The sequence below is a fragment of the Fundulus heteroclitus genome, chromosome 8, assembly GCF_011125445.2.
Source record: "Fundulus heteroclitus isolate FHET01 chromosome 8, MU-UCD_Fhet_4.1, whole genome shotgun sequence".
NCBI lineage: Eukaryota > Metazoa > Chordata > Actinopteri > Cyprinodontiformes > Fundulidae > Fundulus > Fundulus heteroclitus.
This window is the reverse complement of record NC_046368.1, coordinates 1,780,722-1,793,297: the sequence shown is the minus strand read 5'-3', so window position 1 is coordinate 1,793,297 and position 12,576 is coordinate 1,780,722. Positions and strand designations below refer to the sequence as shown.

At 41.5% G+C, this 12,576-nt stretch overlaps 1 long non-coding RNA gene across 3 annotated transcripts; it reads left to right on the top strand.

Moving 5' to 3' along the window:
* The first annotated feature begins 2,924 nt into the window (after positions 1–2,924).
* On the top strand, positions 2,925–7,728 carry LOC118563872. Of its 3 annotated transcripts, none has more exons than XR_004931476.1 (7): positions 2,925–2,978; positions 5,172–5,342; positions 5,528–5,581; positions 5,686–5,714; positions 5,823–6,716; positions 6,966–7,128; positions 7,202–7,728. It is a non-coding gene; the product is annotated as an uncharacterized LOC118563872 (long non-coding RNA). The 3 variants fall into 3 exon arrangements; XR_004931474.1 differs by having other exon boundaries at positions 5,686–5,736; XR_004931475.1 differs by having other exon boundaries at positions 5,686–5,736; positions 6,930–7,128.
* The last annotated feature ends 4,848 nt before the right edge of the window (positions 7,729–12,576 follow it).

The window sequence follows — 12,576 nt, the reverse complement described above, 5'->3', positions numbered from 1 at the left end:
AGTAGCACCGTTTGGCTTTATTTTAATACCGTAAATGAAATCAAGCTGTATGTTTTGTAAAAAGCCGGTTCATTTCAGTGGAAACACAACAAATTTATCTAAGCACGTGAAAAAACATGAAAACGTCGAGCCACAGAAACGGAGAGAGGAGACGAAACTTCTGTCATTGCCCCGACAGACCCACAGACAGACGTCACTAACTGAGGCGTTTCAGTCCTCCAGGGAATATCCAGGTAGATCAGTGTTCATCTTCAGCAGCAGTTCATGTTAACTTTCAAAGTAGATATTATCTATTATATGTTACTGGAGCCCACACAGAAAATGTAATTAAGACCTTCAAAGAACCCAGTACATATATTAAAAAGTGTTATTTAAGATAAGATAACATTAGCTAATCCTTTTTTTATCCTACGACGGGGAAATTTATAGGATTAAAGCAACAGACAGGTGCACACAACACAGACAAAATTACATAAGGATTGAAATATATGAGGTGGATTAGCGAAAAAACATTGAAGATAACATTATTGTTATTATTATTATTTAATTGTAATAATAAAATAAAAACCACAAAACCCAAAAGGTCAACAGTTTCATGAAACCTCTAGCTTAGGGACTGGCTAATATACAGCAGGTCAAAAAAGGCCATATTTTGGCTGCAGTGCTGCTGTTCTCTTATGAAGAAAAGATCAACTAGTGCACTAAATTCAATAGATGGGTTGAAAATATCCAGTATAAAATAAGTGCCACAAATGTTACAACACTTTTGTTCATATGGCAGCAGAACATTAAAATAAAAGTGCTCTTTACACTACTTTTGAATTCATTCTTGGAGTTTGCGCATACAATGCGATTAATCATGACTAATCGGGCAAATTATGCGTATATATATATATATATATATATATATATATATATATATATATATATATATATATATGTGTGTGTGTGTATTATTTGGAGCGTTTAACAAAAGTAATTTCCCTCTGGGATTATTAAAGTATGTCTGCTTCTGTAATATTTAATGTGCTACAAAACATCCCACGTTTTGCTTCTTTATTTCAGTTAAATTACAGGGAAACCAACAAGATATGAACGCGCCTTACCCCATTACCTTGCAACCCACAAGGGCGCCGTGCTGGGCACATGTCCAACCATGTGCCATGAGGAGCTAAGTCTCCCGTTCAACTACTTAGCATTGTGTATAAAGATAAAACGCTCGTTACATATCAGTTTTCTACGGTGCGCGCCAGAAACGGTGAACTCATATCTGGACATGTGAGATTTTGCACGTGTCGGACTTAAAACGCAGTAATAACGTGTTCACACTCACCTCAACAGAAGCACCTTGCGTGGGTGTTTAATGGCGCTGGGGGGCTTCTGAAAACTACCTGCTAATTAGCGTAGCGTTCAAACAAACCACGCCACTCACGCAAAAGTTTGTTACTGTTAAGTAGGTACCTTGTCACTACTGGTAATAGCTTTGCCGTGGGATATACCAGCCAAACGCTTAGAACAGACCGTTAAATGCGAGGGCTCCACTTCAAAGACCACTTTCTCAATCGCTTGGTCGCTGACCATCTGAATTCTGGTCCCTAAGATGCCCGCAAAGGTGTAAAAATTAGTCACATGTTGATGGATGGAATCATAAAGTGGGTTTCTTAAAGGCGATGGCAAAAAAACAAACAAAAAAAAAACAGTGGGAAGAATAAAGAACTGGAAGATGTTTTTATAATATTCAAAGAAAAGTAGGATTAATGAGGAAAACGTCAACAAATAGAACGGAGGAAACAGTATAATCAAGATTACGATTTGGTCATACAGGGTTAAATAGCACATTATCTAACGTGTGTTTTTTGTTTTGAATAAGAAACAGTGGAGCACGTTATATTATTTTGCAGTAAATATGATATCGAGAGAAATTAATTGATAAAGACATTACAAAACTGTCATGATTTGTCTTTGGATGAACCCGGACACAGCACGCACACACAGAGCTTGTTCTTGAAGTGAGTTTTATTGTACAGAATGATGGGTGAATGACGAGAGGAACCAGAGTCTTTATGGACGGAGGTGAAGGGTGCGGAAGCTGGCTAGCAGGAGGAGCACGGGGAGACTGACCCGGAGGAGACTCGGGAGCGGAGGACTTGAAAGCGTTGAGCTGAGTTGCATGGACTGGAGAACGTTGAGCTGAGTTGAAGGACTGGAGAACGTTGGGGCTGCTGTAGATTTCACCGTGCTGCCGAGAGGATTCTTGGAGGTGCAGATAGGCACGGGCGCAGGAACTCTGGCAACCAGACGTGGGAAAATCTCTGGACAGAGGCGCAACAGAGGATGAAAACAGACTGAGACTGAACGGGAGTGAACACTACGGGCCGGCAACGAGAGCGGAAAGAGGTATGTTTAAATAAGGGTGGAACCAGGTGGAAGCAGTTGCGGGTTAATTGCAGCCTGCCAGGTGAAACCCATCAGGCTGCGCAGTAACGAGAGAGAGGGAGAGAGGCTCAGCATGCAGCCCTCACGCTGCATCCTGACAAAAACAGTACATCAAAGTTAAACAAAATATCTTTTAGACATGGAGACCAAATCAGAGGGTTATTCTTTATTATTGAGATTTCTTAAAAATACCAATTTCATAAAACGGATTTCGTTTATTTATTTATTTTGGTGTTAATAGTAGGAGGATATTAGGTTATGTCAATCCCGATCCGCACTCCATTTCAGTTGGTGGCGGTAATGCACCAAAAGTTGATTGCCAACCGCCATTAAACAGCATAATAATAATAATAATAATAATAATAATAATAATAATAATAATAATAATAATAAGAAGAAGAAGAAGAAGAAGAAGAAGAAGAAGAAGAAGCAGAAGAAGAAGAAGATGCAGAAGAAGAAGAAGAAGCAGAAGAAGACACGTGAGCCGTTGGGGGGGGGGGCTATGAACACGTGGACCTCTGGCTCGGGAGCACTTGCAAAAGGTAAAGCATGTGCTCTTTGTGGATATTTTTTTAGATGGGAGAAGTGCGGTCGACAAGGAAAAATCTGTGGATAATTAGCTACATCTAAAACTAATGTTTGTGGTGATTTGATGAATTTAGCGTTAGTAAGAAAATAAAAGCATGAATTGTCATCTCAATCCCTTTGTACTGAAGCGGCCATGACTGCCCAAATATGGGCAATCGTGCCCGCCCGACATTACGTCCTGTTGTGTAATGTCGCGTAAGGCACTGCGCTCGGTAGTCGACATATAGGTAGACGGACGCAGCTTTGTACTTCAACATCACCGCTATATTGTATGTGGCAGAAATAGAGAACGTCTGTGTTCCCTGTGTATATGTTTTAAGTATACAGATAGAAAGATATAGATTGAGCTAGAGCCGGGCGTACACTGTACGAGTTTTTCCCCTTTTCGGGCCGATTCTTCAGTCGTGCGAGCATTTTTTGAATCGGGCCGAATTTCAGCTTGATCGTAGAGGGGGGGGGGAGGGGGGACTGGCTTCTCACGACTACCTCCCGATCAGGAATCGGACGATCGGTGAAAATCAAACATGTTTGAAATTCAGTTGGCTGTCGTGAGGTTTTCGTGAGCGCATCCTGCTGTTCAAGCAGAGCTACGAGGGGGCGCCCTCCCCTCCTCTCCATCCCCGCCAGTGGAGGGAGGGGAGCGGGCGTCCCTGAAGCAACCTCCGGCCGGTGTTGGGGAGGGCGAGCCGTCCGGTCCGTGTTTCGGCACTCCTCCGCGGTCCGCGCTGGCCGCCTGTTTTCAGCACTCCTCCGCTCGCGGGGGGGGGGGGGGGGGGGTGATTGCGGGCCAGGTGACCTGCCGTGCTACGTGGCCGCCGGTGCGTCTCGTCCCTCCTCTCTCCCCTCCGTTCCCCCGACGCCCGGTGCCTCCTGCGGGCCTCGCCAGAGCTGGGCTCGAACCCCTGCTCTGGGTCCCTGTCACCTACCGTCGCTCGCCTGCCTCTGCCACCACAGCGAGCGGTCCCAGAGGGGGCACAACGTACAGTGTGAGCAGTCCGGTCTCGTCCGAGCGTCGCGGCGCACAGATCGTGAGCGGTGAACTTTTTAAACCCCGCGGTTCCGTTGCACAGTTTGAGATGTATATAAGTACCACGACTGAAAAACTCGTACAGTGTACGCCCGGCTTAATGTACTTATAAAAAATATACAGAGATTAATTGTCAGAGATTGGCAGCCAATTTGGCCTTTTATCCATGTTTTCATCAATGTTTTGATCAATGTGAATATATAGATTTTGAAGTTTTCTAAATAAATAGGCATATATATATATATATATATATATATATATATATATATAGGGCTGCGCAGTGGCGCAGTGGGTAGCGCTGTTGCCTTGCAGCAAGAAGGTCCTGGGTTTGAGTACACCCCTGGGTCTTTCTGCATGGAAAGACCCAGGGTTTGGTGTCCTTAGGTGTGAATGGTTGTTTGTCCTGTTTGTCTCTCTGTGTTGCCCTGCGACAGACTGGCGACCTGTCCAGGGTGAACCCCACCTTTTGCCCAGTGAACGTTGGAGATATGCACCAGCACCCCCCGCAACCCCATGAGGGAATAAGCGGTTTGGAAAATGGATGGGGATATATATATATATATATATATATATATATATATATATATATATATATATATATATATATTTTGTTTGTCTTACTTTTATCTATAATTACTGTTGAATTTGTTCACCTTTGTCCTGTGACGGGGTGGAAAAAGAAACTCTTATCTCTGCATATAATGTGCTAAAATACTAAAATTAGTTACTGGTAGTGATGTTGAAGTGTGACTGAAGACTGACACCTGCTGGACCATAAAAATCCCTACAGGCAACTGACACTGATTTGATGATACTAAATAATCCAGTGTAAGACATTGTATTGTTTCATATTTTGATTTAAATTTAAACTGTTTTTGACATTTTTAGATACGCATCAAAAGATAATGTGAATCTTTTATCGTAACGCAACAACCCCCAAGTAAACATTCTGTGAACGAGGATGCTTGTGGGCTGGCCCTTTTTTTTTTTTGGCTCTATGAGTCGTGTTGCGGACCCATCACTAGTTACTCATTGCTTCTCGTAATTGTAATATAAATACTTTACTATTTTTTCTTTTTGTTTTCTTTTATTGTAACCCACTTTCTGTTTGTTGCTGCAGAATCTACAGCCGCCCACAGCGAGCACCGGAACGATGTCAGAAGAGACCTATGTGCTGGCAGTGAAAGGACGGAGGAACTTCAGAACCCTTAAAATGCTAAATGAAGCATTTGAGATCATGGATTGGGTGAAGAAGGGACGTCCGTTTCAGAGCGAGCAGCCCGGTCAGGATGTAAGATCACATGGAAAGAACATTTTCGATCTGTCCAGAATGTTGTTGTTTTGTTTTTTTGAAGAATAAGAAATCCTTTAAAGGATTAAATTTATTTAATCCTTTAAAGGATTTGTTATGCTCTACAAATCCATGACATCAAATAAGACATTTCATGGTCTCCTCTTTTTTGTCCACACGTCCAGGGTAACAACCAGTCTGACGTTGATGATGACGACGACGACGATCATGACGAGGATGTAAGTTCACACATGAGAACACAACTGCAAATACATTACACCAGAATGCATGCTTCAAATGGAAAAAAGTAATAAATGTAAGTTACCTTTTTCGGTTTTCACAGGCTGAGCCCAAGCCTCGGGGAGGCTAGAGGTCCGCCATCGTTCCTGTATATGTAAGATCTATTCATAACGAGGAATAGATCAGAAGTGTCTACAGCCTGAAGTACTGAGATTGACCTGTATGTCATTGTCTTTGCAGGCGCACCGGCGAGAGCCTCGGAGAGGTACCTCCAGGAAAAAAAGGTTAAATAAAAATTGTGTCAGTTCAACTTTCCTGTGTCCTTATTCTCGGTTTTGGGTTAGTTTCCAAAACAACAAGCAATATCAACCAAATAGCGCGAGACATGTTGCTCCTAGTTTCCTGTGAATTTAGAGCAAAACCATTCTTTCCTACAACACATTGTCAAAAGTTCCCAGCCCCCAGGTAAAAACAAGTTATAAAGAGCAAAAACTATTTATTTAACTGACCAGTGTTCCCATTCTATAAGTGCACAAATTAAAACAAGTTATATAAACAAGCTAAACAGGTTATATAACTGACCACTTTTTTTCCAAAATACATTGTCAAAGAGCAAAAATAATTATTTAATATATCATTATCGTTGAATACAAAAAAGAACCTCCTAGCTCCAGATAGCTCCCCGGGCGATTTTCTATTTCTGAGTAGTTTTGTTATTTAATAAATGACCTTAAGAAAACGAAATTGATAGAAAGGATATAAGTTTTAAATAATGTCATTATCATTGTTATAATATAACAAATTAGATATTTCAATTTTGTTATTTAGTTATTTAATTATTTTCGGTGGGAAAATACATGTGGCATCCCGATCCACACTGCACTCCAGTAGATGGCAGTAATCAATAAGTTGCTTGTCCAAACGGCATAAACAATAATAAAAAGAAGAGTCTTCCATAAGTAGGTGGCGCCCTCCCGTCAAGCACTGGATCTCCTAACACATGGAAAGACCTCAACGCACACAGCAGCAGCAGTAGTAGTAGGAACGACATCAAAATTGCTCCGTATTTCGGCACGGTGAAAATGGACCCAAAAGCACCAAAGCCCTGCCATATCCTTGCGACAATGGAAATAGGTAAGATGCTTTAGTACATGCAAAATGCATATGCATGCGCAAAAGGTTTTTACCTTAAGGGTTTTACAGAATAGGCTAGCAACACTTATCCACAGATTACATCTATATCTATCTATCTATCTATCTATATCTATATATATCCCTGCAGACGCCCACTTTATTGACTTGTGTTGACACGTGCTGACTCGGTCACCGCCCTCTGCACAATGCCAGGCTCTGAATCGCTGGTGTCTGTCCTGTCGGCCCAAGGACCGGCCTTTTCTGGAGCCAATCCTCTCCCACCCTGGGATGGGCGAAGGAGAAAGGAGGGGAGGTTGACATGGTCTGCTGAAACACCCTGTTCGAGCTCGCCCGGGAGATCGTCTGACCCACGTCCAGGCCACGCCCTTGTTCACGCGTCCCGTCTCGGAAGGTGAGCACTGGACCCGCCCACTGCAGACGCCCGCTTTATTGATTTGTGTTGACTTGGTTACCGCCCTTTGCAGAATGCCAGGCTTTGAATCGCCGGTCTCTGTCCTGTCGACCCAAGGACTGGCCTTTTCTGGAGCCAATCGTCTCCCACCCTGGGATGGGCGAAGGGGAGGAGGAGGAGAACAAGAAGTAAAGGCACAGGTTTCTGCGCAGCTCGCGGCTGTGATCCCTGTCAGTGGACAACCAGAGACTGATTTTTTTTCTATTTAGCTTTTTTTTATTGATTTAAAAACTGTCACTTGATTCACTTTATTAAAGAAAAAAAAACTGCCTGCACTGAGATTTTATTTATTATTCATTAGTTTCTCAATGGTTCAGTGTTATGCAATTACACCCGTCTTATCATGAAGAGTATTATTAATTATCATTTGGCATTGTACCGTAATAATATAGCATTAAAAATCAAAGTGTAGCTTTAAAGAAAAATGATTCAAATATTTACGATTAAGGGCTAAAAGCCTGTAACGTTCCATTAGCAGTTATGAACCTATTTATACCGGCGGTGAAGATTCTCAGTCATCCAGGTCATGGTCATTCCAAACATTTTTAGCTGTTTTTTTTAATTTTTTTATTGTTTTAGGGTTAGGGTTAGGGGAGGGGAACTGATTCCTCCTCCCGAAGGAGAAGGATGGTGCGCTGTCCATCCAATGGACTGACCTCCCGTCACCCCGGCCTCGCTGTTGTGGACGGCTCCGCTGGCGTCCTCTTCCGCCCCGGACCACCGTCCAGCCATCCATGGCTGTGTTTTTTAATGATTTTTTTAACAAATGAATGAATTGTGTTTTTTTTATACTGTGATTAAAATAAAACAATAAAATAAACAACTAAAGGAGGGTCTCCTAATGGGAAGACAGTACGTAAACGTAAAATGTTTTTTTTGGTCTTTTAGCTGTTTTTAAATTTTTTTATTGTTTTATTTTTTCTAAAAATAAAAAATTAAAATGAGATTTTTTTAAAAAAATAAAATGGATTTTTAGAAAAAATGGTGTGCCAACTTAGAAAAAATGGTGTGCCAACAACGTTTCGACCTTTCCTAGGTCTTCTTCAGGTAAGGCACACAATGAAAACTGTGGTCTGCACACTACGGCTGCCGAAGCTCGAATGAAGCAGAGAGCAGAGGGCCTCCTTATATAGGCTCTAAGCTCCTCCCCCTCAGCCTCTGCAGTATTGAGTTTTATCTTGTTTTAATCATGGCAAACCAGTTTTTAATGAATTTTAACAGTTTTTTTACATGAAATAATCGTGTTTTAATGAATTTTAACAGTTTTAACCGTTTTTAACAGTTTTTAATGGTTTTTAACAGTTTTTTAACCATTTTTAATACTTTTAAACATAAAATTATTTATTTAGTTGTTGTTGTCATATCCAAGTTTCTTAATAGTTTTTAACATAAAAATTGTTTTTTTATAGTGTTTTTAATAGTTTTTAGTATTTTGTAATTTTTTTGGTCTTTTTTAGATTTTATCAATGTTTTTTAGAATTTTTAGATTTTATAAATGTTTTTTGGTCTTTGTAGTTTTCTTTACCTGATCCAAGTGATCATGGGTAGAAAAAAATATTTTTAAGATTGTTTTTGTGGTTAGGGAACCAAAGATATGACAGTTCCCCCCGAAGGGGGGAACTGGAATGCACTGGCCATCATGGTGTCGGTCAGCCACCAAGTCTCCCATCCCCAGTCGCCTTGGCTATCTAATAATAAAGTAGTGAAGTTATTTCTATATAACAGGCCCCTTTTATTCCCCTCGTCAAGTCGGTGTGTTTGTCTCTGTCTTGAGTTGTCTGTCTTTTATATGTTCGCTTATGTTGAGCTTTTTTCTGTCTTCGTAATTATGTTCTTTTTCTGTTTTTTCAATTTCGCTTTACTTTGCTTTTCTTTTTCTTTTTTCTAAATCACGGACGGTCTTGTCGACGACGTTTCGACTAATATTGTGTCTTCTTCAGGTCCGTATTCGTCCGTGTCTTCTTAGTGTCTGTCCTTCCTTCTTTTTGCAGTCTATTTATATAAGCGGTAAGTATTTTCCTTTTCAGGTTTGCGTTTCTTTCAGGTAAGTCTTTCTTTTTCAGGTTCGCGTTTCTTGCAGGTAAGTATTTTTCCTTTACAGGTATCTTTCAGGTAAGTATTTTCTTTTTTCAGGTTTGTTCCAGGTAAGTATTATTCTTCTTTTGCAGGTGAGTATTTGTTCCCGGTAAGTATCCTTCCCCTAGACTTTTATGTCTCCTACTTCCTACCTTCCTTCCTTCCATCTAGCAAGCCCCCTTACCCACTTTTACTCCTGGTAGAAGGCGCCCCAAACGTTCCTTGTCCCTCCTGTCTTCTTTCCATTATGACTCTCACACAGCCATATGACTCTCTCACAGTCCTTTCTTCTTTGCACTCTGCATCCTTTCTTTTGTCTTTCTAATTTCCCCCGTTCTTCTTGCTAGATGGCCCCAATTGCCCTTTTCAGGTGAGTATTTGTCTTCTTTTCAGGTTCAGGTAAGTATTCCTTTCTTCTTTTTCAGGTTTCTGTTCTTTTTCAGGTAAGTATCCCCTAATTTTTCTTAGTTTTTCTGTTCTTTAGTCCATTCCCCCTCGGTTTCCAATTTGAATTTAAATGTTCCCGTATTATCCTGTTCTTTATATATCCTCTGTTTTTAGATTTAATTTAACCCATAATTACCTTTTTGTTTTCCTGATTTTAGGTTTGTAATTAGGGATGTAGGTAGGGTTGGGGTTCGAACGGGTGTTTAGGGTTAGCTGGGGTTAGGGTGTGGAGACTGAGCCTGTCTCCAGTTGGAGACAGGAGGGGCACTGTCCATCCTCCCATAGGGCTGACGCTCCCGTCCCCCAAATTTTTGTCGGGAGGAATTCCTCCCATAATGGACGGTGGTCCAGCCGGATCCACCGCGAAAAGCCATATTGTGGCTGATTTATCCGGGTAGGCTTGGCTATTATATAACAATGAAACAAATGAAAAAAATAAAAAAATAAAAATAAAACTCCTCAAAATAACTTTTTTTGTGTTCTTTTTGTAAATTCAAATTTTTTAATGTTTTTTAAATTTTTTAATATTTTTTTAATTTTTTAATTATTTTAATAAAGAAAACAAGAAAAAGTGCTCCGCCGCGACGTTTCGGTCCAAGCCGGACCTTCTTCAGGCAGTTGGAGCACAAAGAAATAACTTGTGGTTTTTAATAAGAGCTCTTACTGGAGATGTGTCTCGTACGACTGACCAAGCAAGAATGAAATGCATTGCAAGCTGGCTCCCTTTTATACCCGCCCACTGATTTTTGGTTGATTTTTTTAGAAACAGTTTTTTGATGTCATATTCCATTTTTAAGATGTCCTTTAGTGATGTAATGTTTTTAATGTAGTTTTTTACTCTTTTAATGTATCTTAATGTAGTTTTTTAGTGTTTTAACAAATTTTAATGTAGTTTTTTAATCTTTTAACGAATTTTAATGGTGTTTTTAAGAATTGTCATAGATTTAATGGTGTTTTTTTAGGTTGTTTAATTTTGATGGTGTTTTAAGGATTTTAACCAAATTTTTATATTTTTTATAAACAAATATGATTGGGAAATGGGTTAGGTATGGTTAGGTCAGGAATAGGGGTGGGGTTGGGGTTAGGTCAGGAATAGGGGTGGGGTTAAGGTTAGGTCAGGATTAAGGGGTCAGGGTTAGGTAAGGATTAGGGGGTGGGGGGTTGGGGTTAGGTCAGGATTAAGGGGTGGGGTTAGGTTTAGGGGTGGGGGTAGGGTAAGGGTCAGGGTTGAGGGATGAGTTGAGGGCAGAGAAGGTTAAGGTTAGGATAGGGGTAAGGGATAGGTTTAAAATCAGGTTGGGGTAAGGGTTAGGGAGCGGTGTTGGGGTTAAATTAAGGGTTAGGGTTAGGGTTAGGGTTCGGGTTCGGGTTGGGGTTTTGGGTTAGGGTCAGAGGTCAGAGGTCAGAGGGCCCAAACCCTCTTCCCCCCTCCCCCTCGACCCCTCCCTCCCCCCAGTGCACGGGCACGTCCTGTCAGGAGCATCTCCCGTGGAGCCTACCTCTCATTCAGACCTCTTGGGAGGAGCGTGTCCAACCTGTGGATCCAAATCCTTTCAGCCCTTCTCCTCTGGGCTGCAGACCAGGCTGGGTTACACTCCAGCACAAGTGCTGAGAGTGCATCCCAGCCGTGGTCTATGAAATGCTGCACTAGGGGACGCTGTGTGTTTTTTTGTTTTTGGATGTTATATCTATGCTGAGTAAAACGGGTCAAGAGGCTGTTTCCCGTTTCACCCACATACTGGATCTTACAGATTTGGCATGTTATCAAATAAACACAATTTTTTGATTTAGGGTGTCCTGATCGGTCTGATTTGAAAATTGTGTTGTTAAATCTGTTCCTAACCCAGTGCAGCTGTTTGAAGAATCCACCCTGACCTCTGGCCTTTGGTGTCTTTAGAGGCCTTACCTCAGCACGGACGAGGAAATCCCTCAGGTTTTTATTTCTTTTGTAGGCCGCAATTATCCTGTGGTTTGGTAGCAAGGATGTGTCAGATTGGAATTTGGTGAAATTCTGTTTGACACCATGAACAAAGCGTCCTGCTGAAGAGGAGAATTGAGTGATCAGGGGGATCATCGGTGATGAATCGGGGGGTCTGGAGTCTAGGAAGCTCTTCCTGCATGCTCTCAGGAAGGATCTGGAATATCCTCTCTTATTAAGCGCTGAAAATAGCGTCCTAGCTGCCTCCTCAAAGTCTGATTTTTGTGTGCAAATTCTGTGAAATCGGAGGAGCTGGGATTTAATAAGGCCCGCATATGTGTGTTTTGGATGGTAACTGGTCTTGAATAAAAGAGCATGTGTGTCTGTGGGTTTAAAGAAAACCTTTAAATCTAATTTATGTGTTGTATCAAATTGTTCTCCTTTGTAGGTGGTGGTGTCCAGGAAGTCGACCGCTTTAACGCTGGTGGTGGACTTAACCTTGATGGATGGATTGTAAGTGTTTAGGTGCTGGAGGAATTCTTGAAATTCTGCTTCCGAATGGGTCCAGACCCCCCAGATGTCATCCAGGTACCTGTAGTAATGCAGGGGGGCCTTCCTGCAAGACTTCAGGGCCCCGGCCTCCCACTCGGCCATGAAGATGTTTGCATAGGCCGGTGCAAACTTTTTGCCCATGGCAGTACCCTTGATTTGGAGGAAAAATTGGCCATCGAATATAAAGTCATTTCTTTTTAAATTAATCTCTAACAATTGAATGAGTTCTCTGTCTGGCCTCCTCGAATTGGGATATTTCAAAAATATGTTTTTAATGGGTTAGGGTTAGGGTTAGGGTTAGGGTTAGGGTTAGGGTTAGGGTTAGGGTGAGTTTCCGAAGTGGCAGAGCGTTTCCATTCATTTTGATGCTGCCATGCCAGTCAATGTTCCTATGT